This window comes from Dermacentor variabilis, chromosome 1 (genome assembly GCF_050947875.1).
Source record: "Dermacentor variabilis isolate Ectoservices chromosome 1, ASM5094787v1, whole genome shotgun sequence".
Lineage (NCBI taxonomy): Eukaryota > Metazoa > Arthropoda > Arachnida > Ixodida > Ixodidae > Dermacentor > Dermacentor variabilis.
This window is the reverse complement of record NC_134568.1, coordinates 23,649,359-23,674,203: the sequence shown is the minus strand read 5'-3', so window position 1 is coordinate 23,674,203 and position 24,845 is coordinate 23,649,359.

Here is a 24,845-nt window from a genome sequence, read left to right as displayed (position 1 = left end):
GGTTCGTCGTCTCTTCCCTGCATTTGGTACGTCGGCTCCCGCGTGCTGAACCTTGAAGAAACCCTATGTATATATATATATATATATATATATATATATATATATATATATATATATATATATATAGCCTTGTAGCCTTATTTCTTTGTGCGTAGGTTCCACGAAATCAAGCAATACGATGCAAATGTTCTCGAAGTGGTGTTCATCCGTGTTAAGACAGGTTGGTCAACAGCTGCCTTAAACATCGGGCGGCAGCGATACATGTCTAATTCACAAGCTGAAGAACCAAAGCGTTTCACACTCGTGTTGCAGCGCACAAGGCTAACATTTGTAAGGTGCTCATTGATAGAAACTATTTTGACGTGGTACCTTTCGTCCTTACATATACGCTTTGTTTACGCGTGAAGACTACAGCTTACACAGTGATGCTTGCGCTTGAGAACCAGCGATGCCAGTTTGTCATAAAGGCGTAGGACCAGTTTGACTGCATGGAGAGATGCCGGCGTCATGACGAAACAACGAGAATGGTTGAGATTCTCTGCGTTGAACGCGCACCTTTCTACATGACCCTCGCGTTGTACAGGCGAATACGCAGCGCGCTTTGCGTTCGGTCATCGCGGTGCTGACGTGAATAAATTATGAAGCTGCACAAACGCGACACACAGCAGCCGATTGGGTACACGCAGGTATACGTGTACGCACTTTCTAACAGCGCAAAGACTTCGAGTCGTTGAATAAGAAGGGGCTTCATCGTGCTGCACACACGCTAACGCATCGCCTTTCGCGTATGTCGGCGAAAGCTTGACTTCATTGCAGTCCTATCTCGCCGGGAAAATGGCTGCAGCTAGTTAAATAAAGAATCCGCTCAATGCAGTAGAAATAACCCGCGAAGCGGCTTGATCTGTGCAAGCCCCGACAGTGTTTTTGCCGTTGTGGACGATATAACACCCAAATAATGCCCTGGAAACTATAGGAAAACCTTTTGCATTAGTATACATTATTGGCGCGACAAAGAGCTATGATCTTCGTGCTAATGCTAGACACTAAAAGGAATTTGTCCACGAAACTAGCCTCAAAACGCTTTTAACTGGAAGCAGGCAGCCAAAGCGAAGCGGCAAAATAAGCGCGCAGTCACTGCGCCGAAGAAGCGTACAAATCATCTGACTCTGCCAGTTTCATTGCGTTCCGTCACCTCTCGTGGGACACCACACAATAAAAGAGTCTAAAATACGGCCAAAATCCATGTGCAAACACCCAACAACACTTTTTCATGTCTGACCTTGCGTAACCTTGGGGGCAGAGCAGCCGGCCCCCGAGCGAACGAGCAAACTGCGAGCGAGGGCGAGCGATGAGGGAAAGCTCGAGTGATAAGGATACCGACGAGGGAAAGTTGGAGCGATAAGGATACCAGGAGAAGGATAAATTGGATGAGGAGGAATGTCGCTACTATTCAAAAAGGGGGCTTAACCGACCACGGCGGTATTGAGTGATCCGCGCGACGCTCAGTCAGCGGACTCGTCGCGCCACAGCACGTCAGCCGCGGCTATCAACGCTACGTAGCAGATCACAGCTACATGGAACTGTAGTGCGTATGCGAGACGTTTGCTTTGTGCACGACACGGCTTGAGAGCTCCAGTCTGGCCTTGCAACGTGGTGCGGGCCGTCTTTGTCCTGCACCAGATTTACCGACCGGTAGTAGACACAGCCAATTTGCACATCTTGAAGCGCTATCGATAGTTCAATACGAGGCGAAGTCTGCTAAGGCCTCTAACCAGAAGCGATCAGCTGTGAGCGCGCGCTGGTAAGCGTGCGTGTGGTCTCAGCTTAATTTTTTGGTGGTAGCAGAAATGAGCGAGACCCGATGGCTACGACACCGATAAGTAGCGTGGCCAAAGTGTAATTCATCTGCGGGTGGCGACGGTCGAACGCGAGCAGACGACAATCGGCTTCTTCCCGAAGTAGGTAATTATTATCGAAATTCCGCTTTCTTCAGCCTGTTTACTAAACTGCGTCAATAAATATACACAGTAAATATAGGAAGAAGCGCACTGATCTAAGCACCCTTCTTGATTGATGTCGCCTATTGCCTAATAGCAGCCGCGTATGGGAATCTGATTCATGACGAAATAAAGCGACTACTCGCGCACAACTTTCTGTGGCTATGAAGGGAAAGCTACGGCGACGGATATTCTGCTCATGTGTAATCGCGCCTACGAGTCCGCCAGCGTTTACAGTGCTTTTGGTTGCTCGGAACGGACGCTGAATCGACGCAGTTTCCACGTGCGACGGTTTCGCGTTTGCCTAGACGTGGAAGGGAAACGTCGCAAAATAAGCAAGCTTTTACATTCAGTGGTGTGTTTCGTCTTATTTAACTGTTGCTAATAAGGTGCTTATGTTTTCTGTTCCCCAGCTTAAACGAACGTGGATGAAAACGCGGGACTCTATTGAGAAGCGTTCTCGCTTGTGCGCTGGTTGCCTCCGTAGCTTTCACTTCATAGCCACAGAAAGTTGTCCGCGAGTATAGAAAAGAGTGAGGAGCAGGCTTCTCTTGAAAAGACAGCGTTTGCGAAAAAGGTAACTTCGCGGTCCCCTTGCGAGCTTCATACGCTGAGGCGCCTGCAAAATTTGGCTGAGAGGTTGACAGCAGCGCATGCTACCACGTATGCTATCAGGGACTGTGTTTTCGCCAAGCGCGAGGGATGGTCAACGACCCCTTGAATATTAAAATAAATAAATAAACAAATGAAAGAACATTCCATGTTTACTGATGGATACTGTGAAGCGGTTTTCTGTCCAAATTATTTAACGTAAATAAGTCTCCACGGGGCATCGTTTTGCACATTCGGCTGGTTCCTACAACGCTCTAACTCGGTTTGCAGCAATCCAGAGCCCTCTCGAGAGTGGAGAAAAAAAGGAATTGCCCCAGCCGAACGTTCCAGGGCAATCAGAGTAGCCACGTGATCCAGTTTCTGGCGGATCTCGGTCCCGCTCTCAGGTTGAAGGCAGGAGCGCCTCCTTACGCTTTGAGCCGGAGCACGACGCTTTGAATAACCCGGGCGAATTTGTTTAGAGCGGCTGATTTGGACCAGGCGAATATAAACCGCACGGCTAGAGCGCTATATGGAGCGCTCGAATCCACCAGTCCATGGTACCATCAACTTGAATACAAAAATATCGCTTGATGCACTGTACGATCTACGTATATCATATCCGCTTGACGGCAGTTCAGTTACCTACGCTCATGACGAATGAAGAAACAGAACTTGCCGTCACTCGGCAGGGGCGCAGCCCATCGTGCCGGAGCCAGAAGCAAGGTAGGACGTTGGAGCTGCCAGCTGCTGCGGCTGATGCCAGAGAGTAGCCCGACATGGCGTCATGGTGGCACTTGCGCTGAAAGACGTGGCGAGACCTGCTGTTGCCCTTGTGGCGCCCAGGCAGCCGGAGAGAAAGCTGGTCGGTCGATGGCCGCTGCTTAGCGCGGTCAGGACGAAGTCGCATGCAGGGTGACGCAGGACGGCGGGCGAGATGAACGCGCCTGTGACGCCTTTGGTGACTGTGCCTTTGCATCCGGGAACGCGTGAAGGACTTCATTGTGGCTGAGGGAGCCGTCGTCTCCGAGTTGCCTGCTTGGGTGCTTGTTCTCGGGGAGCGTCTCGTGCAGCAACGAACGGAGAAGTGCGCTTCGTCTTCGTCTTTTACTCGCACGTAATCCTCGCACGCACAGCGACGCGTGCTCCTTATCGCTCTTCATTTTTTTGTACTACAGGTATGGGATGGTGTTTATTGTTACAAGCATCCGCACTGAAGCGCTAGAGTTCTGAACGTGTAGCTTGGACAGATTTCGCACTTTCGGAGACACTCTCTGCTCGCTCAGTTGATATAAAACAGTGTTAATGTCTATTCATCGTCGTCGTAATTACGATATGCCTAATTATAGCATCAATAATATGCAGATTCCAACAACTGATTCATTGAAATATCTTGCTGTGTATATCTCGTAACTTAACTTGGACCTGTCATGTTAAACACATAATTAATTCTGCTAATCGTACTCTAGGTTATCTACGCCGTAACCTTTTCCTCGCTCCTCCCTGTATTAAACAACTTGCTTTTCTAACCTTTGTGTGGCCCAAGCTGGAGTATACCAATGCCATGCTTAACCCCCACCAAAATAACCTTATTAACGGCCTCGGGTCGGTTCAGAACCGCGCGACACGATTTATTCTGTCAACTTATTCGTAGAATTCAATCATCTCAGCACTAAACGCCCAAACAAACTTACCCTCTCTAGCCTCACGCTGTAGAATAGCACGTCTTACCCTTTTTCATAAATCCTTCCATTCTTTGCCTTTTGACAACCCGTACATAAAAAGAGCACATCGCAGTGCCCGCACCAGTCATGCTAACGCAGTATATCCCTCACAAGCCCATAGCATGACTTTTGAGCAATCATTTTTTTTTTTTTTTTGCGCACAACGGGAGACTGGAATGGCCTGCCCACCGAAGTTGCCACTATCATCGATCCGCTTGCATTCAAGTGACTCATCGAAAATATCCCTTCGTAATTTGTAGTATCTTTCTTTGTCACTAACCCCCACTCTCTCATGTAATGTCTCAACAAGAGACATTTGAGGAAATAAATAAATAAAGAAATAAATATCTCGGAGCCAGGTACTGAGCACCACCTCTATAGGGTGGAATAGACTATTTTTAGAATATGGCTTCTTTCATCGGCATTGTGGGAACACAGGCGCGAAGACGGAATTCTTGTCGTAGAATTCACAAATGTTTCTGGTATTTCATCTTTCGTGAGAAAGAAAAAGAAAGAAATCATGCAAAAGGGAAAATAAAGAAGCAAGCCAGAAATAGAAGGAGAGCAGATACAGGGAACGTAATACGGGATGCAGCTCCACAATATGTATTATGAGTCCCCACTAAAGGGGTTAATGCGCTATAAACACACGGACAACAGAAGTAGAAACAGACAGGATGCGCGCACGCTCGCAACCGACTTTTATTGGGGGAAAAATGATTACGTATATATATATATATATATATATATATATATATATATATATATATATATATATATATATATATATATATAGGTGTGTGTGTGTGTGTGTGTGTGTGTGTGTGTGTGTGTGTGTGTGTGTGTGTGTGTGTGTGTGTTTGTGTGTGTGTGTGTATACAATTATAAATGACGTCATCATACCGATATGCCATGCAAAGTCACTGCCATCACAATCTTGCGTCCAGAAGTTGCGCCTCACAATCAGCAAGCATAATGGAAGGATCGCCAACACATACACGTGCTTTGTTTTTATAACATAGGCCAAGAACAGCTGCCGTGTACGACGATGCCTATGACGGTATAAAATTTGTTTTTTCTAGAAGCGGAAGGCACACCTTCTTTGTCTCTCTTTCACAAGGCCTGCAATGTTTTGCTACATAGGAATGCTCGTCAGATGACTTCCATTCATTCATGTATTCATGCATTCATGACGCCCGCGGCCCTCAGATCATTTCCATTAATCCATGCATTCATGCATTCCCACGTAGCAAAACATTGCAGGGCATGTGAAAAAAAGACAGAGAAGGTGCCCTTTCCGCTTCTAGAAAAAAAAATTTTATACCGTCATGGGGATCGTCGCACACGGGAGCTGTTCGAGGCTTATGCTATAAAGAAGAAGACGCGTGTATGTGTTAACGATCCTCCCATTGTGCTTGCTGATTGTGAGGCGCAATTTCTGGACGCAAGACTGTGACGGCAGCGATTTTGGATGGCCTATCGGCATGATGTCATTTCATCATTGTATAAATATATGTCATCCTTCACCTAATAAAATTCAGTTGTGAGTCTGCGTGCGTCCAGTCCATTTCTACTTCTGTTGTCCGTGTGTTTATAGCGCAGTAACCCCCGTATTACAAGATGAACTTCCACCTACTAGCCCAACATGCCGCTCTGCTGCCACACTAAAGACCTTGTTAATCGTGTGCAATCATCTCGCTACCTTTACTAAAAGAGCGATGCTACTTGTGGACTCACATCGTCTCAAATTGCTATCGAGTGTGTCTCAAGCACGCCAGCTTGATGTTTTACTTGTTTCAAATTGTGTGCGCATGCTAGGTAAAAGGAAATAAAAATAAATGAAGCTTATGTGCCTTTTTAACGAGGGTTATGATCTTTTCATCAACTGTGTATATCAATATTCCAGGTGAGTGCCCTCAACGCTGTACTCTTCGCCTGTATTTCGACAAAAATTAAAGATTGCGACCGTATACCGGGCCGTTTTTCCTCAGGGGTGTCCTACAAAAAACAGCGGCCCTCTTTTACGTGAAGTCAATTAGACCCGACAGCAACGTAATAATATATACGGTAATGGATGAAGAAAATAAAGCGACGAGGACGGGGCACGGCTTATAACTGCAGTATGTTTCTCAAAATCCGAAAGTTCCCTAAAAAGTGTTGCGAATGAGTCTTACCCCATGCGTTGTATATTCGCATCCGTGCATATCACGCTATCATGAGAAGCCCGCAAGAAGGGTAGAATTGAATCGTAAGTGCGTGTTTCAATTAGTCATCCCACACACACACACACACACACACACACACACACACACACACACACACACACACACACACACACACACACACATATATATATATATATATATATATATATATATATATATATATATATATATATATATATATATATATATATTGCCACTTGAAGCAGTTGCCACTTCCCCCTTTTATTGTTTATTGCAGTCAATTTAAAGACTGTCTTAAACCTATCCTTTCCAGTCTAGGCTGTAATCACTAAGCTGATAGATCAGTAAGACTCCGTACGATGCTACGCTAGTATGGGCCGTATACCACTTGGTGGTCAAACAGTCCGATTCAGTTGGTCTTATGTAGAGACAGTTGTCTTATAGACTGTAATTTGGGAAAACGCAAAGAGTAAGGCGCTATTTACTTGCCTGTTCTTTTGCAAACTCTGCATTTAACTGTGCAAATATTTTTGCTGCAATACATCTAGAAGTTTTATTTCCTACAACCTGCCTCCTGCTTCATCAACGCCGATTGTCACCTTGAAGATACTTGATCAGCTTGAAGGAGCTTTAATCATGTCTTTGCGGCGTCTTCCAACGGGAAAAAGAAACATGGAACATCCTGCCGTCGCTGTTCCAGTTGTTGAAAGTAGGGACCCTTTCATACGTCTCCAGCCAGCTTTCCGGGTCCAAAAATGTTGATTCGCGGAACGTCGGTGGCTCCCTAGGCTGCTGCAGCAGAATCTGTGTTAGCAGCACTTGGCTGTCATTGTGGCTGCAGTCTTGGCCGTGCACTTCCTATTCTTCTTGGGAATAAGTCCGTACCCCGGGCTCTGGTTTCGTAGCCTGAGGCTAGCTCGATGGTCCGAGATGACATTGGTGTTGTCTATGCGGATAGGGCTTGAATCACGGGTTTGCGGGGGCATCCGGTACATGAACGCAAAGTACCTTCACCAGACGTCACGATGTAGGGACGGTGAAGAACACACTAGCGAAAACTATATCACGAGACACTCTTAATTGGACGGACTTGTGCCACTAAAAGCAAGTGACATTCTAAAACCTGATCAGCGGCTCAAGAATGATCAGGCGCGTCGGTTTTCCAGCGGAGCTATCTGAAGGTAGTTTCCAGCGTTTTGTGATGTGTGTAGCAAAAAGGACAGCGGCGTCTATGGAGCTAAAATGTCTTAAGCATAAGGCAAAATCATATCAGCGTGTGTGTCCCAGCTGCGTTTGAGGCCAGATGTGTCGAAACCGGTGATGAATGATGGATGATGGTTTGATGCGTTGTTATCTACGAAAACAACGACAACGCGATCGGTGCACCCTATGCCTTACCGACGACAGGCGAGAGCCTTGCCGTGGAATGTGCCGACGCGTGCGCCGTAAAGGCTGGGGCCGGAATCGTTGCCACCGTATACGTTCATCCCGGAACATCCCAAAAGGTCTTGGAGACTTTATGATCGACACATTTGAGTGGATCCTCCGGGTGGACACCAATCCCATCGTCATTGTGGGTGACAGTAACGTCGACGTGACTCGTCCCGACGGAAAGTGGTTCTTTGCGTTCCTCTTGGAAAGGTTCGGCCTTCAATGTTACACCAAGACCGATGTCTCCACGGTGCGCCATCATTGATGCATAGACCTAACTTTCGCTAAGAACATCTCCAGTGTCGTCACAGAGCCCATGGCCGGAGAAGCTGTATATGGCTAAAATCTGAAAAAAAAAGAATGTGTCCGAGATCATGACAAAAGCAAGTCATCATGTGGGTCGATGCTGGTGATAGCGCAGGAAAGGTCCAAGCTCAATGGCACATACCCCTGTGGGCTCGGGAATCTGTAACGCGCCCTTGAACTACCCTTGTCACACTTGGGACCCAGAGAGGTTCTAGGCACAAGGGGAGAACACATATTTTTGAAATAAAATGTTTTGTACAACTTTTTCAAAAAGAACTATTAAAAATTCTTGGTGCCAAACGCGCAAGTGCGCTATTGCTGCTGCTCGCGCGTTCGTCGTCGCGGTCTTCTTCCACAGCTGGCTCCGTTGTGCAAAAAACTATGATCAGCAGTAATGGCTCGAGCGTCGTCGTCTTCCACGGCTAGCTCTGTTGCCGCTCATCATTAAAGGTAAGCTGAAGAGTCTGTCGAATTCAATAAGACGCTCATATACGGATGCGGGAACCTTATAAATTATGTAGGTAAAAACCTTATAAACCATGTAGGTAAAATTTGGGGGTTTTTTTTCAATTAGGAGCGACGTAATCGTCGGTTAAAATTGCGCTGTAGCTCCGCCCCCCGTCGAATGCCGCGCGCTGCTGCTGACGCTGACAATGCGAGCGCAGACCGGAAACCGCGGTGTTGTGGCGTCAACTCTAGTGTTCTGTTCCTTCGCAGCCTGCGCGACCGTGCCTGACCGTGCTGGTTTCTGCGTGCGTGCCATCGTAATCTGCTTCGATCGACCCTGCATTCCTTTGTTGGTGCGTCTGCGTGTATGTAGAGTGGTAGTCAACGTGCGTTTGCATGTGCTGGAAAGCCGGCGCACGCCAGGACGCTACGCTCCCCCCTTCTCTCGCGCACAGCGAGAAACCGACCGTCTCACGTACCCGACGGAATTCGCCGCCTTTACGACTTCGGTTACGAGTAGTGTGCGGATGGCGCACAGATGAAGGTCACTACACATACTGCATGAACCGGGAAGCTTTTCACGCGTTTAAACCGTCTTTGTAGATTGTCGACAGCTTTGGACAGCGCACAAATGCCGACGATCGCATCCCCGCTTACGTTCCACGAGGAGGCATGCAGGAACACAACACTACAGTAGTTTGACCGGAAACGAGCTCACTAGATCGGCGAAAAATCGGCGAGATCACTAGATCGCTTTGCAAAAAACATACTCACCAAAGAGCATTTCCAACACGAGGAGATCCCAAGACATCGCTTTCGTTCGCGTCGAAAGCACTGCTCGCACCAGCATCGTTTGCTTCTTCGAGAGGCCGGCTCTTCGCAATCGGCTCGTACATGTAGGGAGTAACGCCGAACTCCTCAGAAAAACGCAGTCTCTCTAAATTTTCCATTACCCCTTAATTTTCCATTACAGCACCAAACTACCTGGCACCGCGCTTCATGTGTAGCGGCAGCGGTCGGTCACTAGAGGTCACGTCACGAGGCGCCCGACCAATCACAGGCGGAAACGAGACGCGCGAGCTGGCCGTGTCCGCTGCTGCACTTTTCGTCGAAATAAAATATATTTGCGCTTTCTTTCGCTCAATTTCGATACGATATTCGAATTCGGAGGGTTGAAAACCATTATGTACACATGTTGACTCATTCTTTCTGGAAAACCTTTCAGCTTCCCTTTAAAGCGTAGAATTTCACAAAAAAAGCGTTTGACCACGTCAAACGCTCCCAAATTCTCATTCGGCTTCAAAACTTATGGGTGGGAGTGAAGGCCTACGTGCACGTTCGTAGCTTTCTCACAAATAGAACGGCAGAGCTCGATCTTGGCGACCTTAGATCCAACACCATAACGCTAGGAAGTAGCGGCACACCTCAAGGATCGGTTTTTTCCCCTTTCCTGTTTAATGTCGCCATGCCCCTGCTTCCCGAGATTACTTGACCGCATCCCCAGCCTTCACTACAGTCTCTATGCGTACGGCATTACCTTATGTGTTAACAGAGGGAATGACGCCAAAGTAGAAGAAACCTTGCAAGAAGTAGTCATATGAACGCAGGTTTACGCACAAATGTGTGGACTTACATGTTCCCCTCAAAAGTCTGAGCTCCTCCTGCTACGTAGTCACATCCAGGTGCAGAGAAGGCGCAATGCTCCCCCCCCCCTTCCAGATCAGAATATTGGCGGGGCGCAACCAATCCCACAAGTTAAAACAATTAGGACTCTCGGCTACTTAATTCAGGGCAACGGATTAAATACTCAGACCATAAACATACTCGACACACAGGTACAGCAAGCACTTCGTTTACTGCACAGAATTTCTAATAACCATTGAGGGCTACAGGAGGCTGAGCTCATTAGGCTGGTAGAGGCCTTCATTATAAGCTGGATATAATACACAACGCCTTATCTTAACCTACGACGTATGGAAAAGAACTAGGTAGAATGTATTATATGGAAAGCATACAAGGCTGCCCTTGGCCTTCCTGTATATAGATCAACTGAGAAACTCCTTGCGTTGGGGGTGCACAACCCTCGATGAGCTCGTCGAGGCTCACCTCATTAACCAATATGAACGTCTCTCACGATTCGCTCCAGGTAGATCCATCGTGCAAAAAGCTGGAATACCGTATGAGACATTGATGTCCCCCAAAGTCGGTATAGACCCTCTACACTGGAATGACGTCCGTGTACTCCCCTTGCCGAGAAATATGCACCCCACTCACCATGAGGAGCGCCGGCTAGCCAGGGCCCAAGCACTCTATAAGCAATATTGCAATAACGCAGATGTAGTCTATGTTGGTTTCTCCAGTTGAGTGCCATCTATGCGGTTTAACCGAGCTCAGATTGGTCCACCTTGACTGATCGAAGAAGGCACCACTGTAGGTTAAATTAGGCGTACAAATTCTGCGGTGGCGAAGAGGTACAGTATCCGCCTCGCGTGCAAGAGGACCGTGGCTCGAATCCCGGTGCCGCGCAATTTTCCACCGGAAAACAAATCCGCGCGTTGAGAAAACTGCATAAACAGGCCTGGAGTGCGGCCTGACCCCGGTGACCAGAACTGCTAATGCACTCTCTCACCAGAGCAGGATTGGCCACCTTGGTGCAGTACTTGGCCACAACCACCTATATGAATGCAACAATCAAACCCCGGCGCTCAGTCCACAGCAGCCGCGAAACAACTGACCACGGCGGTGGTCAGTTCTGTGACGCAGCAGAGGGTGCTAAGAATCCCTGGCTCCGGACAGGCCGCCATTGGAATATGAACCTGACAACGCTTAACGTTAGAACATTATCTAGTGAGGCGACTCTAGCAGTGTTATTTGAGGAATTAGAGGGCACTAAATTGGATATAATAGGGCTCAGTGAAGTTAGGAGGACAAATGAAGCATATACAGTGCTAAAAAGCGGGCACGTCCTGTGCTGCCGGGGCTTAGCGGAGAGACGAGAACTAGGGGTTGGATTCCTGATTAATAAGGATATAGCTGGTAACATACAGGAATTCTATAGCATTAACGAGACAGTGGCAGGTCTTGTTGTGAAACTTAATAAGAGGTACACTTGAAGGTCGTACAGGTCTACGCCCCTACATCCAGTCATGATGACCAGGAAGTCGAAAGCCTCTATGACGACGTGGAATCGGCGATGGGTAAAGTCAAAACAAAATACACTATACTGAATGGCGACTTCAATGCCAAGGTAGGCAAGAAGCAAGGTGGGCACAAGTCAGTGGGTGAATATGGCATAGGTTCTAGGAATAGCAGGGGAGAATTATTAGTAAAGTTTGCAGAACAGAATAATTTACGGATAATGAATACCTTCTTCCGCAAGCGGGATAGCCGAAAGTGGACGTGGAGGGGCGAGAATGGCAAGACTAGAAATGAAATAGACAAGCGCGCGGTGCTTGTGGCGGTGTTGCTGCGACCGATTCTGCGGCATCGAGCAGCCACCACAGCGTTGTCAAAGGCAGCACGGTGGCAGGTTGGACACTGCAAGGGTCAAATATTAAGCAGCCACCCCTGCGGGGCTTACATTTAGCAAAACATCTAAAAAACTCTTCGTTGAATCTAAATCTCCCGTAAGGGCGGAAACGAGTCTGCAAGTGCACAGGCCGATTGAACCCAATTGGCCCGAAAGAATTCACCAATTTTCCGCTTACAGGCAACCATGGCGTGCTCATATGCTCGCTAACGAAGAACATGTCGTTCCAGTAGTTGGCAACGATTCTCCCTTGTCTTCTGACGCCTGCTGCTGCGTGTTGTCTTGTCCTGTGGAATCTGTGGCTTGCAAGCAGTCGTTTGCAAACCCTTACTGCGGGCAATGCAGATAGCAAGCCTTGAACAAGGTATTGGAGAAAGTCTCAACATATTGCATCTTGTTTGACAAAGGCTCATTGCGAAATATCATTCGATCCCGCTGGAACACTCACAAGCTAAATAACCGATACGTGAACTGTAACGGTCGATTCACAGTATAACGTAGCGAATGGACGATATGCACGTACTAAACCTGCTCAAAGACGCCAGTTGTGCTGCAGTGTGCGATTCTTATGCGTCGAACAGCCTCCGCAGCCTCGCCGAAGGGCAGCGTGGACACAGGTGCTGGCACTGTGGCAGTAGAAAACAAGCCATCAATCACTCCGCATGACATTTGTGTAACGAGTTCATTTAGAAGGTTTGCACTCAGTCGAGGCGCTGTACAGAAACGGTTATGAAATTATAAGTGCCGGGGCACCCAGTCGACGGGAAGCCAATAGTTACTAGCGAAATAATTCAGTTTGGCCGGGAAAACCAGGGAAAGATACTGTTCACTTACAATAAATTTTTGTCAAAGTTATACGTAAGAATTCGTTATCAACACTCACTTACTCTTTACCTGTTTTTTTATGAAACAGTCCAGCCTTCATGAGCTGCTATTCCCAAGTACAATGTTCACGGGCTAAGTTGTGATTATGGTTCTATACAATATTGTGAGTGGTGCAATGAATCAGCAACGCAAACCAGAGCAACTTGACCACTGGCTCAACTGGTTTTGTTTTCTTTCGCGTTGCGTACGTTGCGCCAAGGCGAATAATGTATGGCGAATGCTTCAGCTGATTTCACATGCGGTTGGGCAGACACAGTAGCACCACCGATGAAGGGCATGCTGCTGAAAGAACGGCCATACATGACCACCATGAGGTGTTTCCATTAGCGACTTCCCCTAAGTTGTGCAGTTTCCGCGATGCAGAAATATTGACTTGCATATTTGCTACGTTTGTACAATGTACTATTGTCTAAACTATATTGTGCTCTAGGCCAACAGATGGGAAACAGTTTACAGAACACGCCCTAGAACAGAGCCCTGTGGTATGGTCCTTTTTTGCATAATTAGTGCTGAGGAAATAAAGTCTTTTATTACAACACATCACCGTCTGTTAGGAAGCTACAACTTAAATATCTCAGAAGATTCGCCTATAGACATATACTTGCGAAGTTTGCGTAGCAAAATGCCGTTATAAACCCTGTAAAATTCTTTATGGAGAAATATTGCGACTGCGATTCGACTGTTGTGGAGTTGTCGATTCTCTTGGTGAGAACAAAATCCGCGTTAAAGGATGGCCTAGCACGTCTGGAGTTATGCTGGTGCTGATATTATCCTTAATTACAAGGTACTTTATATATTTACAGAATATTTTTTCGAAAATCTCCTTGTGTTTATCGCGTTTGATGGAAGCTAGTATGGCACTTGGAAAGCACAGGAACAATGGGTTCTATTGTCAGCGCCATCTCGGAGGATCGCCTGGCAGCAGGAGGCGCTGTTGGATCTGGAGGACTAGAGTTACCGTATATGCTACCGTCGGTAGCAGAGTTGCGCGTAGGTCCGCCATCTTGCCTGAGAAGCAACCAAGTCTATGCGGCGAAGCCGCACGCCGTTTTTGCAGGCGACATGCCTAGCGTATCGTCGATCGACCGTGGGCGCTTTTGCATCGCTGTGCACCGCTTTTCCGCCTAATCGCAAACAAAGCGCATCGAAACAGCTGACTGGATTAGATTGTGAAAAAAAGGCGCTGCCCTTTTTTAGCGCGCGGCGTAACATACAGCGCGTATATTAGTTGTTCTTTGGACTTGCATTCACCTGTGCACTTTCTCCGCCCTAATAACGCATGGACACTCGCGTATCTAGAATAGATTGTGTATTCTATATACGCCGATCAGATGCAGCATTCTTGAACCGCAACGGTAACGATTAGATCGCACCGAATAAACTGAGGGAATATGGTGATGTTATTTTATAGATTCCGGAAAAATAAAAAAAATTTTGTGCGAAAAAGCTACTTCACAAGGTAGTATAAGGTTCGAAATAACATAGCGTATTAAAAACTGGACAAACGTTAGTAATTGAGGTGAACAATCAGATACCTTAATAACTTTCATTCGCTTGAATACTGCTTGGCACTCAGGTTTTGTTTCAACAGAGATAAATTTATACGCTACTAAGAGCAGTGCAGTGCTCTTTTAGCATGTAAAAAGTAACAAAAAGCACCGAGCCGCAACTGCCTCTTTTTTTTTGGCAATAAAATAACCATGCGAATTTCAGAGAAAAAAACAAAAACACTAGTGTATGTGCGTGCAAATATTTTGATGTAGTGAGCCTTATCAAGTGGTGCTCTTTTACAAAGGGAAATGTACTAAACATAATGAGGCCCATACTTGCTTATGTGCCATAGCTCTCAACATGTATCCAGTCTAAAATATTACTGGTCAATGAATAACCAACCATTGATATTTCGACTCTGGTACCCCATTAGATCTTGTGTAGGAACATATCCATCTACCAGCAAGCAATGGATATCAGCTACACCTGCAAGTTTGATTTCATTATGTGCCTTTTCACTGCAGGGATTCCAAAAGTAGCCTTCTGTGGGAATGTTGCGAAAGTTTTTCTCACAGGATTGACACAGCTACATTATAGGGAATAATTCAAAACAGAGTTAGGCCCTTACCGCATGGTAAATGACGATATTCATTCCTCTTGCATACTGCTTCACATAAGCTGTAGTAGATTAAATATATTTACTTAGTAGTAACCTCTTTCATATTCAGAAACAACCCAAGCCGTGCATAATCATGAAAATGGGAGCTGGCTTTTTTACGACATTTCTGTGAAAGCAGTGTGGTGCATCACATGCAGAAAACTGGTAATTCCAGCTAAATCTCCTGTATAACTTTACGTGATTCCATTATTTAAAAAAAATCCAGACTTGCAGTAGCTTTTAATATTCCAGCAGTGAATTTTTTAGCACAGCCCAAAAAGCACGTAGCTGTTAGTCAAGCAATTTCATCTCATACACACTTGACGCAATCGGCAGTTGACTGAAAATTTGTTTGTTGAGGTGTCTTTACCTGAACACCCATCACTAGTTTTACAAAGGAAGAAAAACAATTACTGCAGTAAGGTGTAACGAGGCAGGCCGACGAAACAAACGTGACATGCGCTGCGCACGTTGCGTTGTTGCTACGCAGCTAGCACGCACGTGAACAGCGAACGGCAAGATCGGCCGGATTGGATTTGAATTTGACTGGCGATAACTTGTGTCAATCCAGTTCGCTGCAGCGTCGGCGTCGGGAAATACAAAAATTGGCCCGAACGTCTGCTTCTCCGCAATGCACAGTTGCTTGGCTACCACGTGATGACGTTCTGCCAATAGAGGCGCTAGCGGCGTGATAAAACAGACGCGGAACTCTGCTACCTGCGGTAGCACATACAGTAATTCTATGGAGGACAATCCCAATTGCTGTCCCCCAGATTTTGGACCTTGCCGTTGGGTGCAGGAGTTGGCCGAGGTTGAGGAGGACTTTGAGATGAAAAACTGGAGGTTTATTTACATTATTTACAGTGAGAGTACAAATAAATTAACAGTAATAAAGTCATTACGGGCCGGCAGCAATTCGGACGCTGCAGCTCGTGGCAAGAAGCTCGAAAGAGATGAATGAAGGAATGCTCTTCTGCTGCTCTCGGTCTCTGGCTTTTAACCCCTTCGGCGTCTCAAAGTCACGTCCCGTTCGGCCAATCGGCGAGCCCGCTCAGGTAGCGTCATTTTCGGCCAATCGGCGAGCCCGCGCAGGTGTCGTCATTTTCGACCAATGGTAGGCGCCCGTGCGAGTGTACGTCACATTCGGCTCAGAGGGTCACTCCTCAGGCTCCAATTGTCCGAGGGATCACTTGCCTGCGGTATTGCCTTCCTGGTCTGCAACTGCCGTCACAAAGGCGGACGGGGGGATTGCTGCCAGGGCTTCACGGTGCATTGCAGCCGTCTTGCCTCGCGGCTTGCATGCGCTCAGAGGGGCCAGGCGGTTTGTTCTCGAGCGACCTTTCAGAGCCGGAAAGCAGCTTTGCTCGGCACCTACGTTACCTGGAACTGTGCCAGGCCCCACTACACTTTCGGGAAGAGTCAAGCAGTGAATAGCTCCACATGCGGCACACGACGTGGGGGACGCCAACTTGTTGGGACGTGCTGCGCCTCGGGAACGTAATAGATGTGCTTCTGCGTTGCGTACTTAGGTGTGGCGCGATTCGATGTGGTCTGGTGAACTCGAAGTAGGCTCAGGAAAAGGTCCCGTATCTTACAGCGCCCAACAGCAGAGCCGCCGTCGCCAACCTTGACGACCCCGCGTAGGTGGAGCGGGCTGCAAAGTTAGGAAGGCACGCTTAGTTCGGAACACCGCTTCCGCCGTGTCTCCCTTCTGACCAGCAGAACATGTTCGGGGCATGCCTGTCTTTGTCATCATCCTTATCTTGCTGCACTCAGTACATCCCTCAAGTGGTTAAACCATGCCACTGCAGGCCACCTTTGAATACTTGTGGCACAAAACTGAAGACGGCAGCGCAAGGCAATCACTCTCTGGGCTGGAACTGCTTCTTTTGACTAGCGCGGCCATACTTGATCAGTTACACGCCTGAGCGGAGTCAAGTTCACTGCTGCGCAGCTGTACGTCCCACGATAATGACAAGGCATGCGATAATGGCATGCGACAGTGGTTACGAAGGACGGTTACCAATGTAGCAGTACACAGGTGGATGGCAATCTATGGCAGCCCAAGCTTACTGGGAATTTTTTTCGCAGGTAAAACAGATGCGCACGCTTTCCTTAAACAAGCTATGTCTCGTCTTAGTACAGTTCTCAACAATTACCAAGCGCCCTGTCTGTCCCTCGTGAGGAACACAAGGTGCGATGCTCGCGAGCGGCAGTGGCCTCGGAGATCACATGGAAGCACTTTTGCTTCGTTGCAATTTCGGACGTTGTGGGCACTACTGTGAGCTACAGTGCACTGAGCAGGTCGCAACATTTTCCCTCGTGTTTTGCGCGAGATTCTTCTTAAGAGGGGGGGGGGGAGGTGGTCATCTAACACTGCTGAAAGAAGCCAATAATTAAACGACGGTTTATTCTGTTAGCCTTTAATTTAGTGTGCGAAAAATCAGTGTATGAGAAAGCCTTGCGTTGAAAACTACAGTAAACCTCGAGACAGCACTGGCGATCGAAGGAAGAGCCCAGTGAGCCTCAATAACACACATTCTACTTTTTGCTCTATGTTTCCGCTTCTAGGCGCCCCAAAAAAGCTCGATTCACGTGACCGACCAAATTCTGCAGACGAGCATTAGGTGGCAGAGTGCTGCCCCATCAATGCCTATACACAAGGACGAAGCAGATAAACTGCTGGAGGATCAATTCGTTGCGGCTAGGTCATGACATCCTCGCCCGCTATATTTGCTCCCTTGTGCGAGTCCAGCTTAACGCACTGGCGTAAAGAAGAAGTATATTAAAGATGTCACCGTGCCGGTGGTCGTAGACAGCTTTATTTTATGCTCCCAAGGCGCACCAGTGATAGATACCGGCAGTGTAGCCGCCCTTGTGGCCAAGCTGTAGTGTTTCAGAATGATTACTAGCCGAGTTTGTTGGTAGGACGACATATCTTGTGGCAGAGAGCGTGAAAACGACTAAAATCAGGGAAGCAGACGACATGGCCGATGGGTAGTTCCGTGCATTTGTGGCCAAATACTCATGCGTGTATCATTCTGAGAACCGGGGAAGGAAAGAACTGTCGGTCCCTTTTGCCACAGCACGCTTTATTCTGAGACACAAAAAGCATTGCTTTCCTTCTTACAATATTGCGCAGGATGTGGAGGCTGAGAATGAATAGAGGACCGGACAAAGGGTTGGAGGTCAGTGTTATGAGATAAAGTTGGAATGGCCGCAAGCCCTTTAAGAATAGTTTAGACGTCGGCGCGCTTCTCAATTCAAGACATTCCGGCAGACGGGCAGACAGTGGCCAATAACTTTTTCTTGGGCGAATTGGTGTTTGCTAAGCGACACGGTGTTGTAGCGAAAAAAACTGAAAAAAAAGAAAGATTCTAAAGGGCCGAAAGAAAAGAAAGAAAGACGGCACACATTGGTCTTTCAGCAGCTGTTAGCGTTAAGTTTTCTACGTGTGGGGTGGCACGTTTGTCTGCACTTAGCCAGACAGGAGGGTCCATAGGATCGCTTTGCACAGTTAGCTGTTCGAAGTCAAGTCGGCGATGCGGGGCAACTCGGTCAACGAGAAAATTCCGTGTTTGGTGACCTCCAGACTGACGCCGTTGTAACTGAGGGCTGTGTGAAGTTGGCGAAGCCTAATGCCGATGTAGATGGTCCAGGGCTTGTGGAGCGGCTTCTAAAACACTTGAAACAACTTTGACCTAGGGCCCTATAACGTCAAGCATTCAAATATGTTTTTATTCCAATCTCCTGACGTCAAATTTGCGTAACCACCGACGCAAGCATCGGGCGGTGACCCGCAAGGTTGTCAGAACAGACCAATCAAACGCTCTCTTCGTCTATTGGAGGTCACTTTTGTTTGCTTAAAAAGCGAATAACATTGCCTACACTGAGCGGCTTGTCTTATCGGAATGGCTGACAAGAGGCGAGGAGCACGCTCAAGTCTCAAGTGGAGAGGGATTCGATGGGGCCGAGCCAGTGCACTAAAATCGATTATCGGATGAAGAGGGTGGGGCCGGCGTCTGGGATTGGTCCGCTTGCCCTTACTTAGCTTGCAGTGGCTGGATGAAAATCGCGACGGCACGCAACGGAAGGTTAGCAATGCCGCTGAAATGAACCCTCAGTAAAGAGCAGTTGGCAGAACGAGGACGTAAACATGCCGAAAGTGCTCGGAAACATTACACGGCCACGCAAAAAGCTTTATTGTATGCAAATTAACCCATGCTCTCCGGCAGGTGCGAGTAGCCAGTACCTGAGCGGTCGGCGGCAGCCATCTTTCATTCGTTTCGGAAAGGGACAGCCTGCGGCTATTAGAAATGAAATGCAGTTTTGTTCGGCATATTAATGCACCGCTTACGCGTGCACGTCACTTTGACGTGTGAGTTCTCGCGGTTTTATGACGCCGCGTGGCAGGCAGGTGAAGTGGGTGCCACCCGAAACCTTTTCACCAATATCCCAGGGCTAATGGCGAAAAGGCGTGGAATCAAAAATGACTATTTTTCTTTTGTTCTTTCCAATCATGCATAATCAATGTGTTCACGTCATATCAGATGGGGAGCTATCGCAGTTTCCGTGACATCGTGGGACAGACAGGCGAAGTGGGGGTGGTCGAAAAAACATTTTGACCAATCGCGGAGGGCTGATTGCAGGTTTGGAATAGAAAAGTTTGGAATAGCTTTACGTTATAGCGCCCTTTGTTAAGAAATGAGGAATCATCCAGTAGGAACATGCGGCCCGAATGGCGTGGTTATTATATTTAGGGGATCCGATGATGTAGCGAGCCCACCCTTATGTATTTGCTGTTTGTGTATGCGGGGACGATAAAGCGACCACTGTATCCTTCGTGGGACGAGCTGAAACGCTGCAGAAAGAATGGGATTGGGGCCAGCGTTGTTTCTGCATAACGTATTAGTCAAACAAGCCACTATTAGTCAAACGCAGCACTGCGGTCACTTGTGGGTAATTTAATTGAACACGCACAAACACGCATAAAAAAAAATCAGCCTGATAATCAAATATTGTTTATATTGTTTAAAAAAAAGCTCTTAAAATCACCTCTTCAAGCCTCAACGTTTATAATAATTTAGTACGTCAGTCGGCACTAGAGGAGAAACGGATTTTAAAAATATATTAAGCACTCGTCTTTATCTAAAGACAATATACACACCTGAATTGAAGATACGTGCTATAACGGTACCGCAGCAAATCGCGCGCGTTTAATGTTGGTGTTTAATCGTGTTATCTAGCTCAATAATATATTTTCGTTTCCTGGGCTGCTATTTCCTGGGCTGCTAGTGCAGTTATTTCATTGACAGTTTGAACACAAAGGGAGTCGAAGGTGCCCCTGATGCTCATTGACCAATGAGGTATGACGACGATTGAGAGTAGCTTACATGAAACATTTTTCAATTTATTTATTTAGTTACTGGTTTCCTTATTCATATTTTTTTTTTGGGTGACGGAGGAGGGGGGGGGTGGCTTATTTCGTACAGTTCCCGAAACTTATGCGCTTTGCTATCTCGAATTATGTGTGCAGTTATAACGGTATTGATCATGTTGTAAATTGAGAGGTCGCAAGGGACTTGCTATTTCCGATACTTGACAAAATTATGAAAAAATTATGTAGTGAATTGCGTGGACAATACTAACGAACTAGTTTCCTTGGAATTTACGCTTACCAAACAGCCAAAAGAAAACTCCAGCAACCTATTTGCGGCCCGTTGGCAGCTAGAGATTACATGGCGTTAAGATGTGGGCACGCAATTTTTTTACTCTTGGCTAATTGGTGCATGCTTACATGTTGCGAGCCCCCGAGGAGCATGTCGTAAAATAGGAAGGAAAATTCCGGTAGTATACTGCGTCAGACAGCGAAACCACATCATGCAACAGCCGTTTTCAGACAATTCTTTTGGCATTCAACTAAATTATGCATTTCGTTAGCTTGTCGCATCCTTGTTTTTTTTTTAATCGGGTGTTTAAAGAGCGAAATCCACGTTCTGATGATGAGATACGCCATAGAGAGGAGGCTTTAGTTTATATTTGACCGTGTGGGGTTCGTTGACGTGCACGCAAGGCCCGATACATGACCGTTCTAGTTTGCCGCCCCCAACGGGAAGCGGCCGCCTCGGCCAGGATCGAACCGGCGACCTCGCACTCAGCAGTGCAACACCATAGCCACTGGACTACCACAGCTGGTTACTATCTACTACACTCGCTGACAGCTGTTCTGCGCAAGGAACCGAAGGCTACGGGGATTGAATTTCTGCCCATGTATTCGTATGCAGTGTAGTCCGGACGAGTATGGCGCAGGTTTCGGCTTTGCTTTTTCCGGCATTGCATAACTCCTTTATTTCAGTGATGGACTAGGCTATTATTTCGGCGTGTATTTCAGAAGGTAATCGATGTTTATGCAGTCGATGTGTATCGACTTCTGAACAGCAAGCAACGCAGCTTGCGTCGGAGCCTCGCAGTGGCCGTGTGATGCCGGCGTTGGTTCGGACGCGTGACGTGACGCCGGCGCGGCATAAGTCAGCCCTCTTGCTCGTTCGTGTTCATGTCGACGATTGCGATTTCTCCAGACGCGTTCGCCTGGTTTCCACGTGCATGGTGCGAAAACTTGTTTTGTTCGCCTCGACAGTCTTTCTATGTTTATGTTGGTCATCAGCCCCTCGGGAAAGCTGACAGGCGTGACAGCAAGCGACGAAAACACACCAGGAGGCTCGGGCGCCATTTTGACTTTGACGGACGCGCAAAACGGGCGATTCTTTCGCTTGTGTGAAAACTCGACAGGGCAAACTGATAAGTACAGTAAAATAGGAGTCGCTTGCAGGTTTAATGTTATCTATTGTTTCAAATTGTGTGCTGTAAAAAAAACAAAATATTATTGTCTCTTTTGAACGTAAGAAAACGTCAACAGAACTGCGCGACTTCTTCCTGCAGCGATGCAAGAGGCGCGCTTTCGATCCGCAGCGTTCGCTGTACTACAATAATAAGGGAAAAAAGGTTCTTCGCAAAGATAGTTGCTAATACTAATTATTTTTTCTTTTAGCATGCAGAACAGGGGTCACTGCATGAACGAAATATCTGTAAAGAAAAGGTACATATGTGATAGATTGGAAACACAGGGACTTCGATTTAAGGTTTCTAGCGGCTTAATCTAGGTAAAATAGCGGAAATACACATATGCTGAACATTCTGTGCACCAAGACACCAACTTCTAGAAAATAAAATAAATATGCAAACGCCTGAGATGCCGTTCCATTTTCACTGAGGTATGACGTGAGATGGTTTTCTATGCAAATACTTTAAGGAAAGATAAGCCACCACGGTGCATCGTATGGTACATTCCGCTGGTTCCTACCTCGCTCCAACTCGGTTCGCAGCGATGCAGAGCCCTCTCGGGAGTGGAGCAAGAGAGGTGTCGCCCCAGTCGAACGTGCCAGCTGCTGGCAGAGCAACAGGGCAGCCACGTGACCCAGTTTCTGTCGGATCTCGGTAAGTGCGGGGTAAGTGCGGAAACGTCAGTGCACCGTGCATTGGGTGCCCGTTGAAGAACCCCAGGTGATCAAAATTATTCTGGACTCCCTCGCTACGCCGTTCCTCACGATGGTACTGTACTTTTGGTTCCTGAGACCCCGGAATTTTATTTTCAATACTGCATTCCACTGCCGTCAGATATCTACAAATTTCACGACACCTTTCAATAAATAGGGAGCAGCAGTGACGAACATCTTTTGCAGGTGTTTGCATTAACCCTGGACTGAGGGTGCCTCTTGGTATCATTTATGGTGCATATTGTAAAATCCTTTCGCTTACTGCAAAAAAGAATAACAACGGGAAACTTTAAGTAAAGTTGGATGCAGGTATATATTTTCGAAAATGCTTGCGAGAGTTGGGGGGGGGGAAGCACAGTTTAGCCTCCCGTCCATGCAAAAGAAACGAATCGTTCGGCGATTGCCAGCAAAGTGGCTTTATTCTCTATTAGAATCACTGTCGATCATTCGTTTTCTTGGAATGAAATAATAGCGATCAACCCTGTATTTCCCCACACTGATGTCGTGCCCGTATGTTGGGGGCGTCGGCGGCGGCTTCTTAGAATTATAATCTAGCGCCACCTATTACCGCGGTGGCCTTACCACCCAATATATTGATGATGCCCACGTTTATCCCACTGCCAAACCACATAACGTGCCCGACAAAGAACTTTGTTTTATTATGTATCCCAGATGGCAACCTAGCTTAGTGGCTATGGTGTTGGGCTGCTAAGCATGGAGGTCGCGGGATCGAATACCGGCCACATCAGCCGCATTTCGATGGGGGTGAAATGCGAAAACACCCGTGTATTTAGATTTAGGTGCACGTGAAAGAACTCCAGGTGGTCTAAATTTCCGGAATCTCCCACTACGGCGTGCCTCATAATCACAAAGTGGTTTTGGCACGCAAAACCCCCTAATTTTTTTTAGCTAGTAAACCGTTTGAACATGAACGTAGAACGTAGGAGCGAACAAGAAAAGGAAAAACTATCTTCGTGATCGGCTACTTTCATTACCGCGTGAACGCATGGCGATAAATACAGCGCATAAGTGTCCGCCTCGCTCAACTGTAAGTCAAAACTGAAGTGGAATATGACAATTTTTTTATATAGTACGATATAAATAAGTACAAATAGCAAAGGATCCTGCAAGCCTTCTGAGGGACTGCGAATCAAGTTTTTTTATTCAACTACAAGAATATAGCAGCACCTAGAGATGCGTCTGTTAATGTGATTTGAACGCCAGCGTGGTGAGTACGAATTTTTTCCCCAAGTTTGATTGCAAAAGACTCCCTTTTAAAAGGAGACTGACGATCCGCTCGATGTCTGATAGATGCTGTAACAGCCTTAAAATAGGACGAAAGCTCCATGCACAGGACCACGACGCGCAGTGAAGTCGCTGAATTACTTGTTCTCGTGTTTTGAGGTGATCGTGATTCTGGGTATGAACAGCAGACATTTCGGCGCAACTTGAAATCGCCTCTTCTTTGCACAGCGATAGAATTCCGACATCAAGTGAATAGAAAATCAATAACTTTTTATTTAAATACACTACAGAAACACAATGTTCTTCGTACAGAAGTATTTTAACGAATAAGTTCGACGCCAACTTCGAAAAGCTTCGAACCGCCCAGGAGAGTGAAAGCATCGACAAAATAATGATGCTGTCCTCAGCGCCATGTCATAGGATTGCGCGGCAGCAGAGCAAGCAGGTCCCCAATAACTGAGCCGACGTCGCCACCGTCGACCACGTGCAGGTGGAGCGGGCTGCAGGGAGGAAGAAATGCCGGCTTGGGTCGGAACACCAATTCTGCTGTGTCTTCCTCCTGATAGCAGAACATGTTCAGGGCATGCTGATCTCGATGCTGCACGCCGTACATCCTGTAACTGATTGGACCTCACCGCTGCAGGCCGCCTCCGAAGACGTCTGGTGGAAAGCTACAGACGACAGCTTAAGGGCATTTCTCTCTGGGCTGGAACGGCTTCTTTTGGCCGGCGGACATTCTTCATTAGTAACACACTTCACCAAAGTGAACTCTGAGAGCTCTGTAGCTGTCCCAGGTAGATGA